This window comes from Myotis yumanensis, unplaced genomic scaffold (assembly GCF_028538775.1).
Source record: "Myotis yumanensis isolate MYYU_CA2020_CCGP unplaced genomic scaffold, mMyoYum1.0.hap1 SCAF_5, whole genome shotgun sequence".
Lineage (NCBI taxonomy): Eukaryota > Metazoa > Chordata > Mammalia > Chiroptera > Vespertilionidae > Myotis > Myotis yumanensis.
The window spans coordinates 22,146,808-22,174,514 of record NW_027223756.1 but is presented as its reverse complement, the minus strand read 5'-3'; the positions used below and the strand labels follow the sequence as shown (position 1 = coordinate 22,174,514).

At 43.8% G+C, this 27,707-nt stretch overlaps 1 pseudogene; it reads left to right on the top strand.

The window, feature by feature from the left end:
- Positions 1-5,385: 5,385 nt before the first annotated feature.
- LOC139011935 (small nucleolar RNA SNORA48) lies at positions 5,386-5,529 on the top strand (annotated as a pseudogene).
- Positions 5,530-27,707: the final 22,178 nt, after the last annotated feature.

The following is a 27,707-nucleotide window of genomic DNA, read 5'->3' as shown; positions in this document are numbered from 1 at the left end:
AAAATGTAAGCTATACAGCTGACCCCTTAGGGACAATACCCATAATGCTTAGAGCAATTTGTTTTTTAAAATGAACAAACCCTTTAACATTTCTGAGCGGCTGAAGGATGGAGATGGTCTCTTAATTCATCTCTGACCCCTCAGTTCCTGGGCCAGCATCTGGGACACAGCCTCTCTTCTGAGAGTAGTGAATAAACTCATGAGCTTGCAAGCCCATCAGAGGCACATGCTGCACATCCTACTGATGCAGAAGCACCTTCCTGGAGCACCTTCATGCATGATAGGCCCATAAGAAGCCCACATAACTTACCAGAGGGGCTGGGAGGTAATGTGTGTTTATGTAACTGACACAAATTCAATTTTATGCGCTTGTCAAAACACAGAGAGATAGAGAAGCAATTGAAATACTTAGGGGCAGTTTTGTTCTCTGTTACACTCAGTGCCTATGTCGGAGGGTTAGCATGAGATGAGAAGAATGAGCTGCCTTTCCCTCATCTGCTCCCAGCTCTCGGGTACCTCTCCTGAAATGAACTAAGTGCGATGTCCTTTTTGTATAACATGTCCTCTCAGTACCAACCGGCAGTATGTCTGACACTCCCCTGCGGAGGAACAATCCACTCTCAGCTGCAGGAGAAACCTGCTGAGCTGGCATGCTGGTTCCCAATGTTGTCCTTTAAAAGGACATTCACCAACCCTACCGTTTCTGCCCGCGTGCTGTTGTCACCTTTCAATGCACTTTGGAGACCAGGTCTGAGGTGTCACCGCACTGCAACTGCAGAGTCTGGGAAGAGGGATTTGCTCTGTGTGGGAACGCGCGTGTGGGTGCGTGCGCGTGCGCGTGCGCGTGTTGCCAGGACAAGATGCCACTGCGGGCAGAAGCGAAACTCACCTTCCGTCATTCCGCTTGACATTTTGCCACTTGCCTTTGCCTTTGGTAGTTAAGAAAATCGATTTTGCAGTCATCGTAAAAGTCCCTACTCCAAGGGAATGATTTTTTCCTTTACATTGGGCATAGGTTCTTTTCAAAGAGAAAATGAGATCACAGTTGGGGGCCAAGATAGTTGAGGAGGGAATCCATTGTACAGTGGCTACCGGAGATGGACTCAGTGAGAGAAAACCGAGGAGACGCCCACGGCATCTATGTCTTGGGAAGTATTTGTGCATTCCAATACCCACAAGGAGTTGAAGCTACGCAGAGCACCCACGTTACAGGCTGTGTAGCACCGGACAAGCTGCTTCCCCTCAGGAGGCTTCATCTCTAAAATGGGCAGAACCATTGCACCTACCTCACAAGAGTCAATGAGATAACTCGTCAGTGCTAAGGCACGTTTGTAGGCCTGCAAAACTTACTCAAGAATGACTTACCGTTCTCACTCTTCACTCATGAAAAGAGGGCGGGGGGTGGGGGGGGTGGGGGGGGGTGGGGGGTGGGATCAGAAGTCCCTCCCAGTTTTGATGTTTTAGTACAACACTGTCGATAGAAATATACAAGCCACATACTAGTCTATCATTTGAAATTTTCTAATAGCCACATTTTACAAAGAAACAGGTGAAATTCGTCTTAATTGTGTTTTATTTAATTGCATACATACATGTCATCCCAGCATGTCATCCGTATAAAAATCATTAATGAGATACTTTGCACTCTTTTTCTTGTGCCCAGCCTCTGAAGTTGCATGTGTGTTCCACTCACCATTCATCTCAATTCAGACGGGCTGCATTTCAGGGCCCAGTAACCACCTGCCCACCATGTTGGACAGCACAGTTCTAGACACCAGTGAGTCCAATTGCTTTGGCTCAAAGACAATGTCTCCAAAGCACTTGAAGGTTAAGCACTAAGACTTTGAGTGAGACAGACGGCGGGGTGAAGGGAGGCTGGGCATTCTTCGCACAAGGCCCTCACCCCCACTCTGCCAAGATTACCAGCTGGGAGGGACCGCAAGACAAGGAGAGCAGCCGCCCAGAGGCACTGGTCCAATGACAGGACCCCTGTCCACTAGGGGTAAAGGAGGGGGGTGAGGGGAAGGGTGAAGCCCATCAGAGCAAATGGGCACAGGATGAGGGGCCGCTTACCCAGAGGTCACAGGTAAAGGAGACACAGGCTGTGGGCAGCCCAGGGTTCCATTTTTAGCTCTGCCCTTTTACCGCTGTGTGCCCTTGAGGAAGTCGCTCGCCCTCTCTGTGCTGCAGTAGCTTCACCTGTACAATGGGCCACAGCTGCTCCTCACAGGAATGTGGGGTGATTGTGTGTGTGCCCCACTTGCCCTGAGGGCATTCTGCTTCCTAATCAGCATCCCCGCCTCACCACCCTTCCCTCTCCCAGGCTTCCAGGGACTGCACAGGCCCCTCTGGACCCCTTGCATGGACTCTGGATGGGCCACTGCTCTCCTGTCTCCTTTTCAATCCCAGCTGTCACAGTCCCAGCAGGGGAGAGATGGCACGCACAAACGATTTTCTGGAAGGACTTTGGCAGAGGGACTGTTGACAGGGGTGAGAGCAGGGGGCAGCCAGCCAACCAGGGAGGTGGCACTTGGAAACAGAGACCATGCAAGGTCTCAGGGGGGCGGGGCCACATGAACACTGGAGGGAAGGCGCCTGAACAAGGGGGTGGGGCCACGTGAAGATTGAAGGGATGTGGCCAGGAGCCCCAGAAGCTGAAGAGGCAGGAAGGACCCTCTCCTGGAGCCCTGGGAGGGAGCACAGCCCCAGACACCCTGATTTCAGATTCTGGCCCCAGAACGGAGAGCACATGTTCCTGTTTGTTTAGGCCAGTCTGTGGTCATCGGAGCAGCAGCCCCAGGAAATAGACCCCTTCCTGCCCCTCCTTTTGGGGCTTTGACCGGGTTCTGGGAATTGGTGAGCCCTGTGCCCCAGCAGGGGAGACCCCTTAGACCTCTCGCTGCAGGGCTCACAGGGAGATCCATCCCTGTGTCTGTGCCTCGGCCCTGTCTCCCGCTCCTCCAGGGGGCTCCTTGGCAGTGACAGTGCAGTGGGCACCAGGGCAGGCTGCTCGGTGGGAAGTGCAGGTTACGTGGCTTGAGGACTACTCACCGCCTTGCCGAGCCCCCAGCTGAAAGATGAGGCAGGGTACTCCCCAGTCCCGCCCTTACCTCCCAAACCTTCCTCCTGATGAGTCCAGCCTGGGCCTCTGCTTCCTGGAGCACCTGGGTTGACAGGAGCCAGCAACTGGGTTGTCGTACCCATATTCTAGATACCAAAACTGAGGCTCAGAGAGGGGGAGCAGAGGTCCCTACCCCCAGCCCACCTCCCCCTCAACCCAGCCTAGCTCACAGGCAGCTCCCCCAACTGCAGCCTGGTTGTCATGGTGTCAGAGGAGGAGGAGGAGATTTCTGAGAAGCAATCCAAAAATACACTCCAGCTGGCCCCTCCTTCCTCACTCCCTCTCTCTTTTTGTGCAGGATTAGAGAGGATCTGGACGGTGAGCACCTGGCACAGGGCTGGGCACGGAGCAAAGCCCACTCCCTTCCTGCCACCTCCACTTAAGCCTGGCCTCCAGCACCTTCTGCCTCATCGGATTTGAAGTCTGCTCTGGGGTCATCTCCATACCTGCAGGCCTGTGTCTGTTGCCAATTAAGATGCAAAGTTTCCCTGCAATTATTGTATGCTGCCACTAGGTGGCAGTAGGCACAGCAGTATTTGTGGAGGTGTTTTTTTGTTTTTGTTCTCCCCACACCCCCCTGCCCCCCCCCGCCCCCCCCCCCAGCCTCCCCCAGCCAGGTCTCAGATAAGACTTAGATAAGACTTTGGATTCCAGATTTGTACCCTCTTATTTCTGAGGGAAGTGCCTGGCAGGATGTCGCTGCAGCATGTGGAGGAAAGAGCAGAGGACTCTGCTCCTAGAGGCTGAGTACAAGTCCTGGCCACCATGCCCCAGTTTGTGCCGTGGAGGGACCTCTGTAAGCTGCTGTTTTTTCCTCTATAAAGTTGTCTCAGTACCCATCCTCTGGGGGTTGGGGTGTGCAGATGAGGGCATCAACATGGAGAAGACAGGAAGGCACTGCTATACAAATGGGAACTGTCAGCGCCCATGTTGGTGAGGGTTGTGGAGTCAAAACCTGTCCTTCATTCTGAGCCACAAACAGCAACGCGCACACACATTCACACCACACGTGTACAGATGCACACGCCCATACACCCACACGCCCACACGCCCACACGCCCACACGCCCACACGCCCACAGAGGTCTGAGCGCATCTCTTGAGCCAGGGCCACTTACACTTCCCCTGAAAACCACCCAAACCAACCTCAACCACAAGATAGTTCACACTGGACAACATGGTGCTGATGTGAGAACTAGCTGGGTTCTCCAGGCTGTCTTCTTTAGGCCAAACGACTTGTCACCACATGATATATTTGAGTTGGGAACCCTGCCCCCTACCCCCCGGGGGCCTGGGGAGGCTTTTATATAGTTTGACCAGCCAGTGAGGGAGCTGGAAATCCCAGCACCTTCCAGCCAGGCTGCCTAACTGGATTTGTAGCAAGGCATGCTGGTTCAGTGCCTGCAGCCCAGAGCGAGCAGGGGCCCTCCCTCCATCTCTCGGACCAGCTCAGCAACCTTCTGTCTGTCTCTCCCTGTCTCTCTCTCTGGCTCTCTCCATCAATCCATCTATTTCGTCTCTATCTCTTTCTGTCTGTCTGTCTCTATCTGTTTCTTTCCATCTCTGTCTGTCTCTGGGTGAGTCCAGCGATCCCACTTCTGGGTATCTACTCAAAGGGACCGAAAGCAGAACCTAAGTTACCTGCACACCTGTGTTCACAGCAGCACTATTCACAATGGCCCAAAGGTGGGGGCCATGCAGGTGTCCACGGACCTATGGTGTCTAAGCAATGGAGGTCCAGCTGTAGGAAGGAATATTACTCAGCCTTGGAAAGGAGGGAGATTCTGACACCTGCTACAACCTGGAGGAGCCTTGAGGATGTGCTAAGTGAGATAAGCCAGTCACAAAAGGACACACACTGCAGGATTCCCTGTGTCTGAGGCACCTGGAGAGGTCAAGGTCATAGAGAGAGGCAGAGAATGCTGGATGCCAGGGGCTGTGGGAAGGGAGGGGGAAGCAGTGTTTTATGACAGTTTCCATTTGGGAAGATGCGAAGGTTCTGGAAGTGGATGGTGGTGATGATTGCACAGCAATTTGAACTTTTGTGAGAATGCACTGTACCCTTAGAAATGGTTACACTGTAAATTTTGTTACTTGTATTTTACCACAATTACAACAACTGTCCTACTATCTATCTTTCGGTCTTTTCACTGTTCCAGTGAGAACAAAATGCATTTGCATGTACAAACTACGAAACACACAATCGGAGATCTTGGTGAGACCTCATGTGAGCTCAATGTTTTGCATTTAAAACTGGCATCACACACCCCCTGGCAATGGGCAAGGAGACACCTGTTGGTGGTGTTGCTCTTATACCCATCAGGGGCAAAGCAGATGTACAGTCGTTAGTTCATCCCAGCTTGATGCCTGTGTCGGTGGCCAGAGCTGTTTCATGCCCAAGGCACATAAAAAACTAACAAACAAACTGGCACCACACAGTGTAATGATGAAGAATAAAATTCAAAATTTTTATTAAAGAAAAAGACTTTGAGTGAGAGATTGGCCTAGACATAGACATAAAAGAGTCATTTGCATTGTTAATGCTAGGAGTATGGATGGCCACCACCAAGCCTGAAATCTTCCCTAGAGAGCCACCTGTTGGGCGAAGGCATTGTATCCACAAAGGAGTTATAGGAAAATGCATTACCTCTAGTGAACAGTTGCTACCGCTATTTGAATCTCTTCCTGGATTGACAAAAAAAAAAAAAAAAAAAAAAGCACTATGCTTGTGTTGTTGATTAAAACCCAGCTACTTCACAGTGGCTGTAGTCCTATTTATCTATACCAATGATTACAAGTTAGCAGACAACCCTGGCAGGTTTGGCTCAGTGGTTAGAATGTCTGTCCACAAACCGAAGGGTCTCAGGTTAGATTCCTGGTCAAAGGCATGTACCTGGGTTGCAGGTTCAATCCCTGGCCCCAGTTGGGGCAAGTGCAGGAGGCAACCAATTGATGTGTCTCTCTCACATCGATGTTTCTCTCGCGTCCCCCTCCCTTCCATTCTCTCTAAAAATCAATGGAAAAAAAATACCTTCGGGCGAGGATTAACAAAAAATAAAAAGTTAACAGACAAGCAGAGTTGTAATAATCATTAAAAGAATGTAAAGATAGTTTTGGGTCAGTATTAAAATCAGAAAAATGCTGACAATGAATTGTAAACCAGAAGAGGCAAATTGTGGTGTGCGTGTGTGCACATGTGTGTGCATGCATGTGCACTTTTGTGTTTATGACCAATCCTGCTAAGTAAGGATTGACTTAGCTGTTGGCCAAAGAATCCAAAAATATTCTGAGCAGACACAGGCTAGAGAAAAGAGAGGAATCAGTAGATAGAGTTGCAGGACAGGAATTAATAAGATATTGAAACTGTCACCAAAGGCACTAGGGTTGATCTGCCTCAGCCAGGCTGTCTAATGAGACTTCTCACAGCCTGTAGCACAGAGTCCGGTGAAATTAAATCCTTCTCAGGGCTCTAAACACAGTGGAAACTGCTCCCTCATACATCCATCTATGACACACAGGCTGTGGAACCGAGGATGTAAAATGACTACACTTTTGAATCAATTTATTGTCTTTTGATGAGTCAAATGAAGAGATCAGGAGCTCAAACTTTAATTCTCCCATAGCTGGACTTGGATGCTGGCTCTAAACTCTATCCTGAAGCCCAGCCTCTCAGAACCTCTGCTCACCTGTGAGGTGGAAACCTGTGAGGTAGCTCATGCACGCGAGTGCTGAACGGCTTCAGTGTGTCTTTGCTACAAACCTCTAGGCTCAGTGCCAGGCACCTCATTATTTCTATCGTTTGTTCTACACTCTCTTCCTGCTCAAGGCAAGTCTTTAATCTGGCAGTTCATAAGCAAGAATAAGCATTTGGATGATTCTATACGTTTTGCTCCATGTTATGCATTGCATTATTTTGGGTAGTTGGAGGAAAGACTCAATGAAAATGTCAACAAGGAAGGCAGTTTTTAAAAAAATGGTATTACCATATCCAAACATAAAACCAGAAGGGAAAACACGTGTTCCGGCTTCATGAGACGAATATTTAAGGTAGCATTGTGATCCCACTGTGACGCAACGGACTCTTCTGAGATGAGAATTCAATAGGAAGAAATTAAATTTTGAGCCTCAATGAAGAGAACATATGGCCTCACTTATTATGGTTCCTGGCCCTGAGAAGCTACTTTAGCCTCCCTTCCAAGCATCTCAGATTTCTGACCCATAAAGCAAGAGCATTACACTTAGACCCCGATTTCCTTCTGTTTCTCACATCTTAGGATTCTATATCCATAGAGACTTAAATTCCACAAATTCTATTAATGAGCATGTGACAAAATGAAAAGAACTAGTTTTGGTGGCCCTCCCTGGTAAGCATGATAGCTTGTTCCCCTCTTTTCCCACAATACCAAGCACAGCATCTGGCACTGAGCTATCCCAGCAAGTGTTCATCATTCTCTTCCACCTGATGAACAATGAATCTTGAAGCAGTTCTTGAAGACTCCCTTGTGGTCCGTTTTTCTTTGTGGAAGCCCAGAGGGGTGGGGGAAATAGGAAAAATCTATGTCTAGGTTCCCATGGGAACCAAAATAAGTACAGCAATAATTACAGAGAAATGAATACACTAAAAATATCATTTTACAAGTTAAAAGAATGTCACTTCTTCAAGTATTAATATTGTACCTGCTGCCCTTTATATCCTTTAAGAGAATGTTGAAAACAGTTTATATGATCTTTATTACTTACAAAGCTTACTTCCTCTATCCTAATAATACAATTCATATGTATATTATTGTGGATTGAATGTTTGTATCCCCCTAAAATCAGGAGGAAGCATCTCAGATGAGAGAAGCCTGGAGACGTGAAGGGACTGGTCTATGAAGAGCAGGGGTGAGGGGTGTGGCTGGAGGGACTGTTCCAGGTAGATACAAGAGCCTAAGGCAGGGGGAGTCGGGTGTATTGGCCTTACTGTTCCTTGAACATACAAGTCATGTTCCTCTGTTCCCGCTGCCAAAAACATTTTCCCCAGGATGTCTGGATATCCTCATGGTTCAGCCCCTCAACTCTTTCTCAAATGTTCAACTCTTTCAACATCTTTGCTCAAATGTTCCTCACAAAGCCCCCTGTGACCATGTACTTTAAAATTGCATGCCCCCTCATGAGCAATCCTTACAACCCTTTCTGCCATATTGCTCTTCTTGGCGCTTTCCATCTTTATCATGTTGTATCATTTCATTTTTTATTTTGTTCATTGTCTGACTTCCTACACCAGAATGGCGGGAGCTCCCATGAATGGGAAACACAATGTGCTCATGGAAGAAGCTCAACAAATTTTATTTTATGAATACAGGAGGTCAGGGACAGAATCAAGGATGATTTCCAGGTCTCAGGTCTAAACAATTGGGTTATGTTTTTTTTTTAATGAGCTGGGAAATACTGGGGCAATTTTTATAAAATTCTGTAATAGAATAAAACAAATTTAAATGCATATTGTTTTATAATAAAGTCACTATTTAGAATACTGTGGGGTTGAATTTGTTTTTTCAAAAAGGTGAGAAATATTGGTTTTGAGGAAACTGAGAGACCTAAGTAGGTCAACTGAAGAGAGAGTTGGATCATCAGGCTCTCTCCCTCTCTCCCTTCTCCCTCCTCAGTCCTTCCCTCTACCACGTGCTTCCCTCCTGCACACATCCCTGAGCCTCCCTTATCCTTTCTCTATGGTGAGCCCTACACCCTAACTTCCCCTGTTGCCTGTTAGCACTTCCAGTAGCTGTTTATAGCTGTTACTTCCAACCACACATAATTTGGCTTCTGAGTCCCCTGCAAACAAACAGTGATTTTATCATACAATCACGTCCTCCTACTAATTTTCTGAAGTCACCTTTTCGAACTACTCACCCACTTATAACTGCATGAACATCCTCTGGGTAAACAAATCTAGACCAAACACATAACCTTCTCCACCTACTTGTCTTTTCCTCTTTAGTAGGCCCACCTCATTCTTCTCCATTGTCTTTTATAATTAAACATGGGATTTAAGCTGCAGTGACATGGGATACCTAGTGGCTCTTCCCACGACCAAGAAGACTTCTAGAAAGCCTTTGGTGAATAACATAAACACCAGCAGAGCCACAAACTCAATGAAATGCAATCCTAATTGCTCCCTTAGCACATTTCTCCTGATGCTAAGCATCCTGCTCCTTGCTGGCCCTGTTAGAAAAGAACTCTTTTAATTTTCTGTTTGAATGACATTCTGTAGCAGAGAGGATTAAATGGGATAATATATGCAAAGCAATTAGGACAGTGCCTGACACCTAACAGGTGCTCAATAAATGTTAACTGTTCTGAACTATCCAAGCCCTCTCCCGCTGCCTGTTACTTGATCCAGGCTTATCCAAACAGAAGCTGCCCTAACCCGCCCTCCCTCCCCCAAAGGATCTTCAAAATCAGAGTGAAACCTTCCCTTTGCTGATGAACTTCATTGCCATTTCATACTTTAGAGCTTGTTAATCTTCATCTGTTTTCTGCCAGAGACCTCATAAAGGGTTGAACTTGCTATTTTAGAAATATTTTAAAAATAATGTTTAACAAAACAAGATTGTTATAAAACTAAAAACCATGAATCTTTGTTGTTTTTTGTGGTTTCTCAGTGATAGTCATACAGTGATGGGTAGAAAGTTAGAAAGTGAGCCCTGAAAAAGAACTTATCCAATTTTTATTCTTTTTTTTTTTTCATTTTCTTTTAGGAAATCAAGGTCCAGAGGGAGAAAAGGAGTTTGTCTAAGGCCATTTAATGAGTGTGTGGCTGATCTAGGATGAAACCAAGTCTAGTGCCCTACATACTTCCTTCCTTCACTGGCAGGAGAGTCCCTGCACAGAGCTGGAGCCAAGTCTCATTGTTGGGGCCTCATGCCACACAGATACAGAGAAAGGGGATGCTCAGGCTGTGGAGGATCCAAGACACTGACAGTCCCCCTCGCTAATGGGAGCATCTCAGGCACAGACAGAGGGCCAGAAACCAGTGTATATTCCTTGATTTGTTATGGTCTCCTTGGATTTGAGCTAAACTGAATGCAGAATCAAGAACAAACCTTGGGTGGGGGTTGGGGGAAATGGGGGGATAAGGACACATATGTAATACCTTAATCAATAAAGAAAAAAAAAAGAACAAACCAAGGGTGGGGTAGGGATGGAGAAGGGAAGTGGTATGCGTATTCCACATTACGTATTTGTAAGGTAAGGACCGTATTTTTGTAATCTTGCACTTCTCAATATTTGTTGAATGAACAAATGCATTCTCAGGCATTCCCGGGCATTATCCTCAAACAATATGTTAGACATATTCTAAACACCTGTCAGAACATCAGGCAGTTATGTGAACTTGACAATGCAAGAACTAGACAACAGTAAGAGCTGGAAAAGAAGGTTGACCCAACACTGTGTTCCAAATACATATGCCTAATTGACTCATTTTCCAGTTCATTTATCCTATTTCATGCAACTTCCTAGTTCTATGTTTGCCTTAAAAGTCTTATATTTTGACAATGTTAAGACAAAATGTCCATAATCTCTGTAGTCATGGAGGAAAGACATACAATAATCAAATGACCACACAAATAAATGCATAATTACAATTACAGTAAGTAGTGTGCAGTATGGAGAACTATGAGCAACAATAACCTAATTAATAGAGGCCAAGCTTGCAGAATGTGGAAGGTGATGTCTGTTGCAACTCACATTCTTCTCTACGCTTGAGTTCTGAGCTCAGTTCTAGCTGCCTTCATGTTGAGACTCCACAATTGGTCTGACTTTTCAAATGCCATTCTTTTAGAGGCTCTGCTTCTCTTCAGAATCAGACAAGAAACTAGATTCTAGCCCTAGCTGGTTTGGCTCAGTGGATAGAGTGTCGGACTGCGGACTGAAAGGTCCCAGGTTCACTTCCAGTCAAGGGTACATGCCCGGGATGCAGGTTAGATCCCCAGTTGGGGGCATGCAGGAGACAGCCAATCAATGATTCTCTCTCATCATTAATGTTTCTTCTCTCTCTCTCTCTCTCTCTCTCTCTCCCTTCCTCTCTGAAATCAATAAAAAATATATTTTTAAAAAACTAGATCTATTCATTCAACAAATAGCTATGGGGTCCCTGCTGTGTGTTCAGCATTACAGCTTAGGATACAATGGATGCAAAATGGACCTGTTTTCTATCCTCCTCACACTACAGTCTTGGAGGAGAGGCAGATGTAATCACATGATTGTACAAATAAAGATATAAATACAAGTTATAAATGCCAAGAATAACAAGAACCTATGCGAAAATATAATTTAACTCCAATTCAGTTCCTTGAAAGGCTTTTTTCTAAGAACTGAAATTCACAGAGATTTACTAACCCACTTTAGTAAGGTATGGTTAACATGTAAAAAGTGGTGTATATGTATTTAATGTATATGAGTTTGATGATAAGTATATACTCATGAAACCATTACCACCATCAAAACCATAGACATATCCATTATCTCCCAAAGCTTTCTCCTGTCTTATTATTCTTTTTTATGTATGTGGTAAGAACACTTAGTATAATATCTACTCTCTTAGAAAATTCTAAGTATACAGTACAGTATTGTTAGCTAGAGGCACTATGGTACATAGTGGATCTCCAGAACTTATTTATCTGGCATAACTGAAACTTTGACCATCTCCTCCCTTCCCTGTTGCTCCTCCCACACCCCCACCCTGGCAATCACCATGCTACTCTCTGTTTATTTGCGTTTGATTCCTTTAGATTGCACATGTAAATGAGGTTATACAGTATCTGTCTTTCTGTGTTTGCCTTATTTCACTTAGCATGATGTGCTCCAGGTCCATCCATGGTGTTGCAAATGGCCAGGTTTCCTTTTTTTTAAGGCTAAAAAGTAGTCACATGCAAAAGAATAAAACTGGACCACTAAAAAAAAAAACAAAAAACAAAAAAAAACTGGACCACTATTTTATACCCTACACAAAAAGCCACTGAAAAAGGATTAAAGACCTGAAACCATAAAACTCCTAGAAGAAAACAGACAGTAAGTTCTTGGCAGTGATTTTTGGATTTGACACCAAAAGCACAGCAAAAGCACCAAGAGTGGTACTACGTCAAGCTCAACAAAGAAAACCATCAACAAAATTAAAAACAACCTATGGAACATGAGAAAATATTTGCAAACCATATCATCTGATAAGGCATTAATGTCTAAAATATATAAAGGACTCAAACAACTCAATAGCAAAAGAACAAATAATATGATTTAAAAATGGACAGAGGACCTGAGTAAACAGGTCTCCAAAGAAGACAGACAGATGGCCAACAGGTTCAGGAACAGGTGCTCAACATCACTAGTCATCATGGAAATGCAAATCCAAATCACAATGAGCTATCACCTCACACCTGCTAGGATGGCTGTTATCAAAAAGACAGAAATAACAAGTGTTGGTGAGGCTGTAGTGGGAAGGGAACCCCTCTTCACTGTTGGTAGGAAGGAAAACTGGTACAGACCTTATGGAAAGCAGTCCGGAGGTGCCTTCAAAACTTAAAAATAGAACCACCATGTTGAGATGTAAGAATGTGTACTAGTTAAAGCAAAGAGGAGTGGTGTCCCGGTGTTGATACTGGAAAAACACTGCCAGCTGACCAGTTGTCCCTGGCAGCTTATTTGACCTGATGATTTAAACTATAGCTTAGAGGGAATTGAGTATTCCAAAGTAATGAGTTAAATTGCCAGGGCCAATGAACCATATCTGGCCCTGCTGCCCGCTTTTGGACAGCTCATGAGATAAGATTGGTTTTCAACAAAGACTCGTTCATAACATAGAAAAATAATCTGAAATGTACATTTCAATGTTTGTATGTAACATGTCAATGCAACAGGGTCACACCCATTACCTATTGCCTATGGCTCCCTTCTTGCAACAGCAGCAGAACTGAGTGGGGTTGTGACCCAGACTCTACGTCCTGCAAAGCCCCAAATAGCTGCTGCCTGGCCCTTTACAGAATACATTTGCCATGACTCTTTTTCTGGATTACAAGAAAGTGTTTCTTTTGAGAAGATAGTATTGTCAGTATTCACATTGCTGCTTAAGGAAAGGGTTTGGATATTTAACATAGTGCAGAGTGGAAGGCCAAGAACCAGAGAACTCATTAGTTGCCTCTTCTTCCTTTCTGATCACTAGAAGCCTCCTCCTCGTGGTATCAGGGCAAGAAGGATGGACAGGCAGGTAGGTGGTGGGCAAGAAAGGCTGTGGCTGGCACCCGGTACCCGAGAGCAATTCCCTTCAAGCTGTGTAAAGTGAGTGGCCTGCTCTCTGGCCCCACGTGTTCCTAAGAGATAACTGAGAATTCCGCTGAAGCCTTCACTTTCATGTAGTATGCCACTTCGTCCCTGCTAGAATGAGGCAGTCACTTGCAGGGGTGGGTTCCAGTGGCCCATCCAAAACAAAAACAAAATTCCCTGCCCGTGGGACTTGCCATCTCCCGTGTCAGAAGCAGACAGCCAGCGTCTGGTGACACCAAGGCTTCGAGGACCTGATCCCCTTTCCCTCATCCTGCTGCAGAGACACAGGAAGGGTGAAAAGGAGCTGGCGGTATTTGGAGTGCTGACTTTCCCGTTCCCCACTGTCAGGGTCAGCGGCTCCAGGTGGAGGCTGTGAGCAATGAAAGGCAGACATGCTTGGTTGCTCATTTGCACCATGCGGCTGACAGCTTGCAGAAACAAGGCCAAGAAGTTTAAAACAGAAAGTCACCCTGCTCTGTTCCCTCCCTTTGGGAGAAACGTAATAAAGAGGGGAAGAGTATTCCAGGCAGAGGAAACAGTGTGCTTGAAGGCTCCCAGGCGAGAAAGATGTTGACATGTTGGAGAACAGAAAGGAGGCTGGTGTGGCTGGAGCTCACAGAGCAAATGAGACAGCGTAGGAGGTGAGGGCAGACAGAGGGGCTGGAGTCAGACCATGCCGGGCCATCTGAGGATATTGAACTTCATCAAATATGCCATCAGGACTCATGGAAGGGTTTTACGCTCTGGGAATCGATGGATGGTATCAAAACTCAGTATATTTTCCAAAGATGGCCACAGCGCGTGTCCCATCCCACATGCTTCTCTGTCAATGTGAAGTTGCTAGTCCTTCAAGGAGAGATGGGGGCCCATGTTTCCTCCCCTTGAAGCTGGGCAGGACTGTGATGAGAAGGGGCTCCATGCGACTTCCTAGGCTAGGTCATAACAGGTTTGCAACTTCTGCCTGGTCCTCTGGCAACCCGGTCATCATGCTGCGAGGAAGCAGGAAAACCACATGGAAAGACCATGTGAACTGTTCCCGCCCCCACGGAGGTCCCAGTGGGCAGCAAGCGTTAACCTCCAGACCCAGGAGTGAGCAAGCCTTGAGATAACTCCCGCCCCCAGCTTCTGAGCCACGTCAAGCCTTCCGGTGTCCCCCTAATGACATTGTGAAGCAGGAACAAGCCTCTTCTGACACCCTGACCCCTAGAATCTGTGAGCAGAATTAAATGGCTGGTGGTGTTTTGTGCTCCTTCTCTGCAAAGGGGCAGGGAAATCAGGTTAGACAGCCATAGGGAACCAGAACAAGAAGCTAAAAACCCTAAGATCTAGGTTTCTTGAAACCCATTGTTGTCCATTCCCTTCCTTTTTTTAGTTTGTAGACAATCTACTGGTAACATTTCCCTTGGGTGTTTAACTTAACTACGTAGGACCCTTTCCAGGCCTTACCTAAGGCTTCCCCTCCCAATTCTGTTGTAATGGCCTCACAAGTTCAATTCTATTACACAACCTAAAAACATGTAGCAAAACCAGAGAGGGCATTTGGAAAAGACATTTTAACAGAATTTGCAATTTTATCTTGCTTCTCTTCTCTAAGGAGGAAAAACAAACGGGTAATCCAAAATCACTCTTAGCAGCTACCGAAGATCAGAGAAGAAATGAATCTTGTATGTGAATCTGGTTTTCCCTAGCTGCAGGAAAACCTGGGCGAGATGAACGCCTGCTCACCAATTGTCACCTTTCTCACAAACCCCGGCATGACTCACTGTTCAGTCTGCGCGCAGATTTGACCAGAGCTCTGCCTTCTTACTCATCATAGCCTGTTTTCTTGGAAGCAGATCCCTCCTGTCATCACAGGGAGTTTGATGTCAGCTCCCAGGTCTCCCCAAGTGCTGGCAGGGAATTGCTCTGTGGGTCCCTGGTGCCAGCCACAGCCTTTCTGGCCCTCCACCTGCCTGGCCATCCTTCTTGCCCTGGTACCATGAGGAGGCGGCTTCTAGCGATCAGAAAGGAAGAAGAGGCAACTAACCAGTTCTTTGCTCTGGTTCTTGGCCTTCCACTCTGCAGCCTCTTACTTCACAGAGATGAATGAGTGGATCGTGGGGCCACTGGTGACTGCTATTTTCCCACCAGAAGAGAGTGATCACCCTCAAAGGGGAGAGCAACTTGCCCTGCCTTTGACAGTCTCTTCTGCGGCTTTTGAAAGAACTGTTCGATTTAAATATAATAGCCTTCCGGATCAAACACTTTTCATTTCTAAGAGTAGATCAATTCCAATTTACTTCTGAAATTCTGCTTCCATGAAATAACCTGTTTTGCAGTCTGATGGGAGTCTGGCTTTTCCAGTGCATCTTATTGAGCTGCTGGAGATTGATGAGGTGTGTGTGTGGAAGGGTTTTGCACAACCTAACGAGCCAGGCTAAAGGAAGAGGAATCCAGTTGCCTGCACCACTAACATTTCTGAGCACTTATCAGGTGTCAGGTCGTGACGATGACCACTGTCCACAAAGGAATCTGTTTATTCTTCCCAACAACCTTACGAAGTTAAAAGTAAAATGTCACTGTTTTACAGATGAGGAAACTGAGGCTTGGAGAGCTTAAGCATCCTCTATGTGGCCACACAGTTGGGTAGAGACAAAGCTGGGACCCAACCCAGGTCAAACAGAGCCACAGCCAGCACTTATCGGAATCCACAGTTGTCTCTGACATGGAGCCAAGTTTGGGAACCGACAGCAAAGGCTTCCCGGTTTCATTCAGTTCTAATCAGGCAGCAGATCAGTTACACACAACAGTTTTGTAGGATGTCTGCGCTCCGCTGATGAATGATAATCACTGCCCACAATGTTTGCAATTTTTCTTCTTGACTGTTTGGATATAGTTGTTTTTAAAAACCCTTGAAAAGTGCTCAGCACCTAAAAATACCCCCAGTCAGCTATGTAATGTGGCTTCTCGTTTGACGTAGCTTAGAATGGAAGGCACAGTAATCATACTATCCAACGCGGAGGACTGGAGTTTGAAGGTCTGGATTATAATTCCTGGGCAGATTTGCTGGGCAATTTGGGCAAACACAACCACTCCACCCCAGATTTGCATGGTTTCAATGGGGGTATCAGTCAAAGTCCCCTAACCATGTCAGGGCGAACAGATTCCCTGGGAAAGTAAAGTCTGGGATTCAAGAACGCAGCAAAAGCAGAGCACGTGAATCCCCAAGAAAAGACGGAGAAGCCTGGGCCCCAGAGTTTTGCTCCTCTGAGGCCCAGACCTGTTCTTTCTAAGGTCTGGTATGTCAACTTGCCTTGGAATCTGTAACTTACTCCAGATCCTTTCAATAAATTCCTCATTGGCATACACTGGGTTTCTGTTGCTTAAAATCAAATAACTAGGCATAGTGCTTATTAAAAGGGAAGAAAAATCACACAGCCTAGGTGGTCCCTAAATTCTCCCGAGATCCTAGCATTTCATGGTTTTTATATTCCCGCCATCCCAGGACCTTATAAGGTTGTTTCTCCACCAAAGCATCCATCCTTCTGATGCAGGATGAAAAGGAAGAAAAAATAATCAGGCAATTTGCCATTTTCCCATAAGTTTCAAAATAACTAACAGTTAAAAATCTGGGAAGGTTTGCATGAACTTTTCAGTCTTTATGTTTGTGTGGTTGTGGCTGAGTCTGAAGAAATTGGAATGAGCTTTGAGGATGAGAGATCTGGATTTAAAATGATCACTGCTCCTTACCAGGGCTTAACCTTGTACACGTTGCTTCATCTCCCTGAATTGCAGAGTCCTTATCTGTGAGATGCATGTGGCACGAGGACTGATTAAGATATTGCATTGTTTTATCCTCACTCTATATTTCCCTTCCATAAAGGCCCATGCACTTGTGCATGTGTGCAAACGCACGTGCATTCACACAAATGCATGTGTACAAACTCTCACACACAAATATACACACAGAATTCCAAGGACAAGAATTCTAGGCCTTTTGTGCCCCTGATTTGGAGCTTAAAGGAGATGCCTGCGTCTGGGCCTGGAGCTCTGGAGTGGTTTGTGCTAAGGGAGGTGGCACCAGAGGAAGGACAGTCCCCAAGAATGTCTCTGGGTTTTCCAGAGCTGTCCCCAAGGAGGGACCAGGACCTCACAGGGAAAGATTAGTGTCAGCAAAGTTTCCCCTCCAAGACTAGCATGGAAAGCACCTTATTGCCCAATTGAGGATGCCTGCTAAGGTGGATGAAAGAGGTTATCGGTGGTCACCAGGAAGACTGGGACCACCCCAAAATCATGGGGATTGAATTTCCTGCTCTCCTGTGAAGATGGGACTCAGATTTAGATTTTACTTAATTTAGAGAAAACAATTTGACATTTCTTATATGTATGGATGCACATCTCTGTGTGTGTGTACCGTACACACATGCATACATATTTTTAAAAATTGAATTATGCATTACACAATATCTACTGCTTGCTTTTTACAATTAACAATATATTCTGGATCCATGGCAACGCATATCAATATGCCTAATTATTTTTTAATAGAAGTAGGGCAGACTCATAGTTGAACAAATGCCTATGTAGAAAGTATAAAATATGAAGCAAAATTGTCCCTCCAAGTTGCAGAGGGAACCACTGTTTACTATTTCATGTGTATTCATTTGAATATCTTAAGCACATGTGAGCATTTCTTAGGTCCGCTTTTAATTAGTCTTAAACGAAATCCATTATGGTGGCCCAATTTCTTTTCTCCATGTGGCTATCTGAATTTCCTATCTGCCAAACACCATACAGTCTGATTTCTAAGCCCTTCCCTAAGTAGAAGAGTGGTGAGTGGTTAGAAATAGGGACTCCAGCCAGGGATTTCTATTTCTAAAAGAGCCAGATATTTTGTTTTCTAAATCTAATTGGAAGACATAAATAACACAGTGATTAAAATGAGAATATACAAGCTACAAAACAAAACATATATAATTTTGAGTGTGATCTAGTGTTAAAAACAGGCCATAAATGGCTTTCTTCAACAAACCCCACCTACTTATTCTCAATCACGGTGAACTCAAGTCCAATTTCCATGCTTACAAACCTGTAATGGAAAAGACTTTCTAGTCTGTTTATTCAACACATCTCTCATTTATCACATGGCAACTCTGCTAGTCCCAGTTATCCCAGCCAAAAGTAATTCAGGAACCTAAACAGCTGCTGCTGACCAATAGAATTTCCAGAAAACACTATTTAAAAACAATTTTGATTACATATCCAGCCTTCTCTGTATTCCCTATAACAATTTCTTGCCTGCGGAGGAATCTTGAGCATGTCAAGAGCTTAGCTCTGGACCACAATGCATTAAGCCCCACTTAACACTACAGTTATCTGTTTGGTCATACAATCCCCAGTATTGCCCCTAAAAGGAACTCACTCAAATGCCATAGAGAGGAGTGTGCGCTTCTCTAGGTATTAGGGAGCCATCGGAAACTTTCAAGTAAGGGAGTGGCACATATGATCTGCCTTTTGGGAAGGTGACTTTAGCAGCTTCAGGAAGAGGGATTAAGGTAACTGGAAATTGGATGTGATGCTCAAATCCATGGTCCAGGCTAGTCATGATGAAGGCCCAAACCAAGAAAGTTATAATAGAATGATATGGTCCAGGCAGATCTAAGAAGATAAAATCAGTACGTAAGAGAATGACAGGGTCAAAATAAACTCCAGGTTTGTAGCATGAGTGGCCTAATGGTGGTACAAAGTGCTAATGTAGGGGAGAAACTCTCAAGGGGGTGAGAATGGGCAATAAGGAGTTCTATTAAGGGAAAGTTGTGTTTGGGACATCTACTAAGTGTCCTTCATGTCATGTATAAAGAAAGCAAAAGCCCAGCTTGCGTGGCTCAGTGATTGAGCATTGACCTGTGAACCAGGAGGTCATGGTTCAATTTCTGGTCAGGGTATATGCCTGGATTGTGGGCTCATCCCCAGTAGGGGGAATGCAGGAGGCAGCTGATCGATAATTCTCTGTCATCATTGTTGTTTTTATGTCTCCCTCTCCCTTCCTCGTTGAAATCAATAAAAATATATTTTAAAAAATAATAATAAATAGAGCAAGAAAAATAGTCGAATATGGGAATCAAGACTATGGTTGGAAAGTATTCATGGCAAAGAGGGAGAAGATTATATGAGAGATGTTGCAGATCTACAGAGGGACACACAAGAACTTTCCACAATTTTAGTTCCCAGGGTCACAAGACTCATTTTTCACCCAAACTTGTCACACTCAACAAAGAAGCTGACAGTGGAACCCATCGGCTGAGCCCAGAGGGACTCCCAGGCTTATGCTACTAAACTTCATATCCTTACAAATATCCAAAGGATGCCAGGGACAAAGGCTTCCCCTTGTGAAAGGAAACCTAAGAGCCAGCTCTCTCCTCTGCCTTCCAGATGGCATTACACATGTCGACTAGAAATGTTCAGGAAGCTCTTTCTTCTTCGTAACCAAGAGAAACATTTTCCTTCTTTGGAAACTGCTCCCACTTTGTCTCCCTGCTAAAATGGAATCTGATGTGTGGTGTGTTTTTTTCCTGAATTATCCATGACTGGTCCCTTGCACAGTTTGTGCTCTTGGTAGATACTCTGCAGTGGACAGATAAGGATGGGGCTCAGTGACGTATGTGTTTCGGCTAGTTTCCTTAGCGATGCCCCAGCAGGCTTCCAGCTCCCCTACAAACCTGCTTCTGAGTCAGCCTGCTTTCGGCTGCAGTCCAGACCCTGCTGGAACATCACTTTTAAAATAATAACGACTATTTCTATTATGGGTCTTTACGGTGTATAAAAATCTTTTTTTTTTTGTCCTTATCTCATTTCACCTCCTTAGCACAATCTTACAGAGGAGATGTTATTAATATCACCATTTTATAGATAAAGAAATTGAGGCTCACAAAAATTTAATGACTTGCCTAGATTGCATAGCAGGAAGTCAACAGAAGAGGAGGAGGTTTGGAAACAGGGGCTCATGGAGTTTGCTCACCTTGGACAATAGTGGCCACTGAGTCGTGACCAGATACCCCCATTCAGTCTGAAGACCAGATAGGGGTTATTTCAGCCCCAGGATGAAACAGGGGCAGTTCTTCCCTCTGAATTGAGATATGGTCAAGATTTACTGAGAAAGTCTAGTTCAGGGACAGTAATGATAAAGGACTTCTTAATTCAGCTACCAGCTTGCACCCCAGCCAGTTTCTATACTGCTCATCATATAACAGTTGTTTTATGGACTCATCACAGGTGTGCCCCTAAAGTTGGTCAATATATAAATGTAATATTGCTTTAACTGTTGATATGGCACTGATATGGCAAAATGTCAGATATAACATTGAGTTGAATGGTTTATTGAAATAGCCAAGAGTTGGTAGAACTTGTTGGAATAATTGGTACAGCTTACTATCCAGCTGGCAGCTAAGAAAAAAGGTGCATGTTTACTGGCATATGGATGTGTGTGTATATAGGAGGGGCTAGAGATAGCAGGAGAGTGCCCTCTTCCAGGAGATGCACATGCTGATGGGTGATGAAGTTATACAGTGCACAACTGTGGATGCTTGTATAGAATCTCTGAGACATGGGATTAGTATTTGGTACATGAAACTAGTGTTTGCATTGCCAACTACTGCTTACTTATTCACAGCCCTTTGAATCTCTTCATCTCTTGAAGGGAGCTAGCTCATATTTCTAGTGTTTAAATATGAGCCACTCATTCCAAAACCCGAGGACTGCTATTCTAACTTCTCTTTCTGGAAAAATCAAAATGAATATTTAAGATACTTGATTTGCAAAAGTTTTGAAAGGTCATTGGAAATTTTTAAAGACCATTGGGTTCAACTGTTCATCCAAATTTAGACTCTATCTGCAAAAAAAATATTCCATCTGCTCCACCTGACCCATTGATGGGAGTCTCACTATCTCACAAGATGGTCTGATGTTTCTACCACACACTTCCCTGCTTGCAACAAATTCTTCTGGCCTTCTTCAGGGTCAGTGCCTGTGGCTGCAGGTCATGCATTCCCCCTTGTTTTTGTGGACAGAGGATCACAGGCTTCTGCTTGGATCCTGCCAGCAGCAAATGGCCCACCAACTCTTGAAGCAGCACATTCTTAATATTTTCTCTCATATTGATTAATATTCTGCCTTTTTTGGCTCCAAGGAGAGGCAATTAAGAGAAAAAGATAAGGTTTTGGGTTTTGAAATCAGATAACCTGCATTTAATTGCCATCTGTGCCACTTCCTGGTTCTGCAACTTGGGATGAATTACTTAACACTTTGGAGTGTCAATGTGCTCATCTATAAATAAGAGAGAATAAAAATAATAATACCCACCTCTCATAACTATGGTAAGCATTAGTTAAAATAATGCATATAATATTTTCATAAGAGCAGTGCTTGGCACATAGGAGTTATGTAATTAACTGTAGCTACAATTAATATTCTGCACTTTGTTCTTACTTAGCTTGGCCTATGGAGTCTTTTGAAATAGATCAGCAAGCTCTTCTACATGTAAGCCTTCTCCTATATGTAAAACTGCTGTCACTGACACCCATGCCTTCTCTTAGGTAACACTGCAAAGTAAGCAAAAACCATTTCTGTACCCAAGAGTTAAGTAAAAGATAGCAATGCTCATCATTGACATTCTGAAGAATAGGAGTTGGCCCCAAAATAAGCCTGTAAGAGGTCCATAACATGATATAACAGTGAAGAGACTACCCAACGGGGATTCCCGAGAAATGGATGGTATTTGCTCTACGTCTTGGGCAAGTCGTTTGACTACTCCAGTATGTTCAGGTGCAGAAGAAAGGAAAGGAAATGAAACAAATGTCACAACACTTTGTGGGCATTATGGGGATAACAGGCAAAACTACTGGGAGAACAGTGCTCAGCACATAATAGGCATTCAGCTGGTATTGGTTGATTGTATTTCTAGACCTGATATTTTGACACCCAGTCAGACTAGGTAGTTGTCTATAGCCTTTCAGCTTATGGTTGTGATGGTTTCTTTTTCTAGTCTCCCTGCTCCTAGTCCACCCCTGAAAGTCTGGTTCTAATTCTAATCATGTGCTCAGAATCCAATAGCAGAATATACAGAGCATGACAATCATGGATCAAAATCTATGGGAAATGATCAAAACAGTGTTTGGAGAAAAGTGCATAGCTTTACTTGTCTTTATTCTTTTAAAAGAATGAAAAAAATTAACTAAATTCTTACCTTATTTTATAAGATAAGGAAATGAGTGAAAAAAAAAACCCACAAGAGAATAAGAAAGTAAATGTGACAAAATAAACAACTAATTAGTTGTATAATAAAGAAATTAGAAAGTGATTAATATAACCAAAAATATTTGTTTTAAAAGGCTAACAAATGTCCAACAGATAGCAAATTAATTAAAAAGCTAATAAAATTATAAATGAGGCAGGAAATAGAGTATCCAAGATAATGGAGTTGGGGAAAAAATGTATCAGGAAACACTTTGCACAGTTAAATGCTAATTATCTTTAAATTCCATTTGAAATAAAGTATTTTTTAAAAAACATATATTTTTTATTGATTTCAGAGAGGAAGGGAGAAAGAGAGAGAGAGAGAGAGAGAATCATGGATCAGCTGCCTCATGCATGCCCCACACTGGGGATCGAGCCTGCAACCTAGGCATGTGTCCTAACCAAGAATCGAACCGTGACCTCCTGGTTCATAGGTCAATGCTCAACCACTGGGTGAAATAAAGTATTTTTTCAAAAGTGAGGGGATTGTCTAGGTACTGACTATGCACCTTGTCACAGTACTGGGTGTTTTGTGTACGTGTGAGAACCCTGTGAGATAAATATCTGTCCTCCCTTTACAAACAAAGACTGAAGTTTAGAGAAATGAAGCTATATGCCCAAGGTCACCCAGCTACTAAGGGATGCAGCTGAAATTCAAATCCAGATCTACACTATTTATACTTCTCCATGTTTTCATCCTAAAAATGTAATCAAAATAGTCACAATAGGAAAGAAGAAATTTAAATATCCAGTAACAAAATATGTTGAAAAACTGTTTACACACCGCACAAACACAACTGGATAAACTTGTTTAGATCAAAACTCTCCAAATTTTCAAATAGAAGCCTAACTATCTGTCATTCCTCAAAAAAAGGAAACAAAAGCAAACTAACTAAACTACTATAAAAAGAAATAACAGTCTTAATTTTCATTGTGATTAGGCTATCCACTCATACACACACCCCTATATTCAGTTTTCCCCTTATGGACATGAATTTTTCAATAAAAATAAAATCAAATGAGGCGATAAATTATTACATGCTAGAAGATGATATCATTTATATGAAATTTCCAGAATAGTACATCTATAGAGACAGAAAGTATGTTTGTGGTTGCCCAGGGCTGGGATAGGTGAGGAAGGCAGGAGCTAGTATAGCTTAAATATATGGGATTTCTTTCTGAGATGATAAAATTATTCTAAAATGAACTGTGGTGATGGTTGCACATATTTGTGAGCATACGAAAAACCACCTATTATTTTGCTAGGGCTGCCATACCAAGATACCACAGACTGGATACTTAGAAATTTCTTATCTCATGGTCTGGAGGCTAGAAGTCTATAATCTGACATCAGGGAGGGGTTTCTCCAAAGCCTCTGTCCTTGCCTTTGATGGCTGCCCTCCTGCTGCTTTGTCCTCACATGGCCGTCCTTCTGTGCACACGCACCTCTGGGGTCTCTTCCTCTTTTTATAAGGACACCAGTTGCATGGGATTAAGGTCCCACCTAAAGGGTTTATTTTTACTCGTCACCTCCACGTATAGTTACATTCTGAGGTATTGGGAGCTAGCACTTCGACAAATGAAGTTGGGGGTGGAGGGACACAACCCAGCTTGTAACAGAATCAAATTGTACACCTTCAAAGGATGAATTGTGTGATCTGTGAATTTCATCCTAATAAAGCTGTGTTCAAAACAGTATAGGAATGCTCTCTTAAAATCATGAAAGAAATATTTAATTAAAGCCAAACTTTAACTTCAGTCATTCTCCTTAAAAACAAAATTCTGGTATTACAGAGCATTTGGGATGAAGGACATATGGATGACAGATGAGATTAGAGAAGGGAAGGGCAGCTATAAACTCCTGGAGAAAAAGAAAAATAGGCAAGAAAGGAGATGACCTCAGCATGCTACTACATTTGGCCCCGCAGTGTGTCAGATTAAGTCATCATATTGATGCACTCACCTTTCCAATTTATTGAGCAACTACTATGTGCTAAGCACTCTCCTAGGTGTGACATACAATAGTACACAAAATGAAGGCCCCCGGGGTCATGGAGCTCCTGGTCTAGCTGGAGCAGGGATACAGACAATAAAATGCTATAAAACCAGTTAAGTGATTTCAGTATGACTGAAAAAAATTAAAAGGTTGACCAGAATGAGGGGACCTAAAAATGCTGAGGGGAGGCAAGAGGGGCAGGTTGAGAGGAGGGTAAGAATGTTGGCCATACAAATATTAGGGGCCTTAATAGAGACCCTATGTAAGAGTATGTCTGACAAGTAGCAAGAAAACCATCATTGCTGGAAAGATGTGGGCAAAGGAAAGGGTAGGAAAAGCCTAGATCAGAAGGTAATGAGAGCCAGCTGATGCAGGCCTTAGGGTATTTTAGGGATTTGGGCTTTTACCCTGAGTAACAGTAAGGTTGAAGCAGGGAAGTGACAAGACTGTCCTTGCATTTTAGAAGGAGCCCACTGGTGGCTGTGCTGAGACTAGAATGTAGGGCAGAAAGGTTAGAAACAGGGGGCTATTACATGCACAAGTAACGAAGAGTGGATATAGATTTTATTTTTAAAATATGGCATATACTGTATATGTGGCGAGGATGAGGGAATAAAGCAGAGCAGGTATGAGAGTTAAATCATCATCTTCCATAACAAGGAGTCAAGTAGGCAATATCTAAAATCACTACAGAAGAAGTAAAATCATAGCATTGAAAATTACATGAATTAGCCCTGCTAGTGTGTTTCAATGGTTCAGCATCAACCCATGAACTGGGAGGTTACAGTTCAATTCCCGGTCAGGGTTGCAGGCTGGATCCCCAGTGTGGGGGCATGCAGGAGGCAGCCGATCAATGATTCTCTCTCATCATTGATGTTTCTCTCTCTCTCCCCCTATCCCTTCCTCTCTGAAATCAATAAAAGTATATTTATGAAAAGATAAAATTACATTAATTAAAATAAGAGATAGCTAAAGATAGTTGGAAAAGATTGCCACCAAAGAGAGAAACTGGGGGAGAGGGATAAGGAACAGCTGTTTCTTAGGAGCCTTCCACCTCATGTTTTTAATCACATGAATGTATTACTTAAATTTTTAGAGAGGACCAGAACAAGGTTGCCATTGAACTTCATAATTGATGTTGGGTTGGGGATTTGGGCAATTGCAATAAATTACAAAGGAAGAAGTCTAACTGTTGGGAAAGTATATGTAAAATATCATTATTTGCAGATGGCAGAATGCCTAGTTAAAACAAAAGTCAACTAAAATATTTCAGTAAAGGGATCAGATAAAGAGACATTTTTTAACTTGCTGGCTCATATACTGTCATGTTTAATAAATGTTTCTCTTAAGTAGACAAGAATTTTTTCACTACCAGAAGTTCAGTGCTAAATTCAGCCTTCAACTATAGTTAATGATTAATATATGAGAAATTTGCTCTTTTTAATTCTTAAAAGCTAAATAACCACCCAGTTTTATTTGTGGCTTAATATTACTTACTGCTTTAAGTTCATTTTGGAGGAAAAAGAAAACATTGTAACCTTTCCTCCTGGATATTTTTTTGTTTAGAAGCAATCGCTGAGCAGATGAATAAGCAGTTCAAGTCCATGCCATGCTCCGGTTCAAAGTCAAGGGCAGGTCACGACAGATGGCTTTTCATATTCACTTCCCATACTCTGGGAAGGGGAGTAGAAAGTGGTTTCCACCTGAGTTCAAGTCAACAAGCCATACATTCACATATCCACTCATCCGCCATTGATTCATCCGTCATTCAAATCCTTCCTGAGCCAAGTAAGCCCAGCATCAAGAATCAGGGAGAAAGCCCAGCCATCCGTGGGCTCCTGTAAACCAGGCATTTAAAGGTCAGTGACAGCAGAGTGCAGGCAGGATGCAGAGAGAGGTGTGCCCAGAATCAGAGTCAGCAGGGGTGGAAAGTGTTGGGAAGAGGGAGTGACAGCGAGGCCGGAAAGGAAGTGGGTTGCGTTGGTTGATTAAAAGTGATCGAACACTTGAGCACCTGAAAAGGAGGGACACGGAAAAGTGACAGAGAAAGAGTGTTGTTCAATGGTCCTAACCTCAAAGGCCCGTGGGAGCCAGGCGGGTGATATGGGTGTGCAGCAGGGGCTTGGTGCGGGGAAGACAAGAGAGAGTAGTGCAGACTGTGGCAAACTGTGGAGACCATGCTCCACTCAAGGGAACAATCCCTCCACAGCTCCAGTGATTGACACTAAGCAGGACCTAGGCTCCCGTATCTTTTAAAATTCCAACAAAAATCCAGATTTGTGTTGGGGTGTGTGTATATGAAATTGTTAGTGAATTAAAATGCCTTAACATTATAATAATAAAATCTGTTCCCCCCCCCCCCCAAAAAAAAATGTGGCTGATTTCAAGCTAAGAGCTGTTTGTTTGCTACCCCTGGCATAGTGGTTGAATTTTTCTGATCTATACTTCCTAAAATAAATACGTAAGCTATCCCAAGCCTCAGTTTCTGCATCTACAATAACAGTATTTAATCTAATGTATTTAAATTATAGGATTTTGGCAAGAACTAAATGAGGGAATGATGGTACAGCTGTAACCCCTTTAAAATGCTGCTTTGTTATGAAGTTGCCTTTGATATCATTTTATTAAGCTATGCTGCATATACATAGAAATGATTGCAGCACATTACATAGAATGAATCATTACAATACACTCTGTACTCACATGCATGTTCTCCACCAATGGAAGCTCCAGAACCAGCTGTGTGGAAGAGATGCATCAAGGTGTGTAGTTTGCCCTGCTGTTAATTTCCTTCCTGCCATTTATTTTGCATTCTGGCAACCAGTGCTGACCCGTAATAGCTGATCAAGATCGGGCAGGTGACAGCGCTGGATCCCCCTAAGGGTGACAAAGGAAAGGTGTCTATCTCCAGGCTGAAGTGCAAGTGCTCCAGGAAGCTTCCAGGAAGTGGCTGCAGCCCAGAGGATGTAGATGAACTGGAAGCGGGTTGCTGACCTGGGGAGGTACAAAGGACATCCCCGCA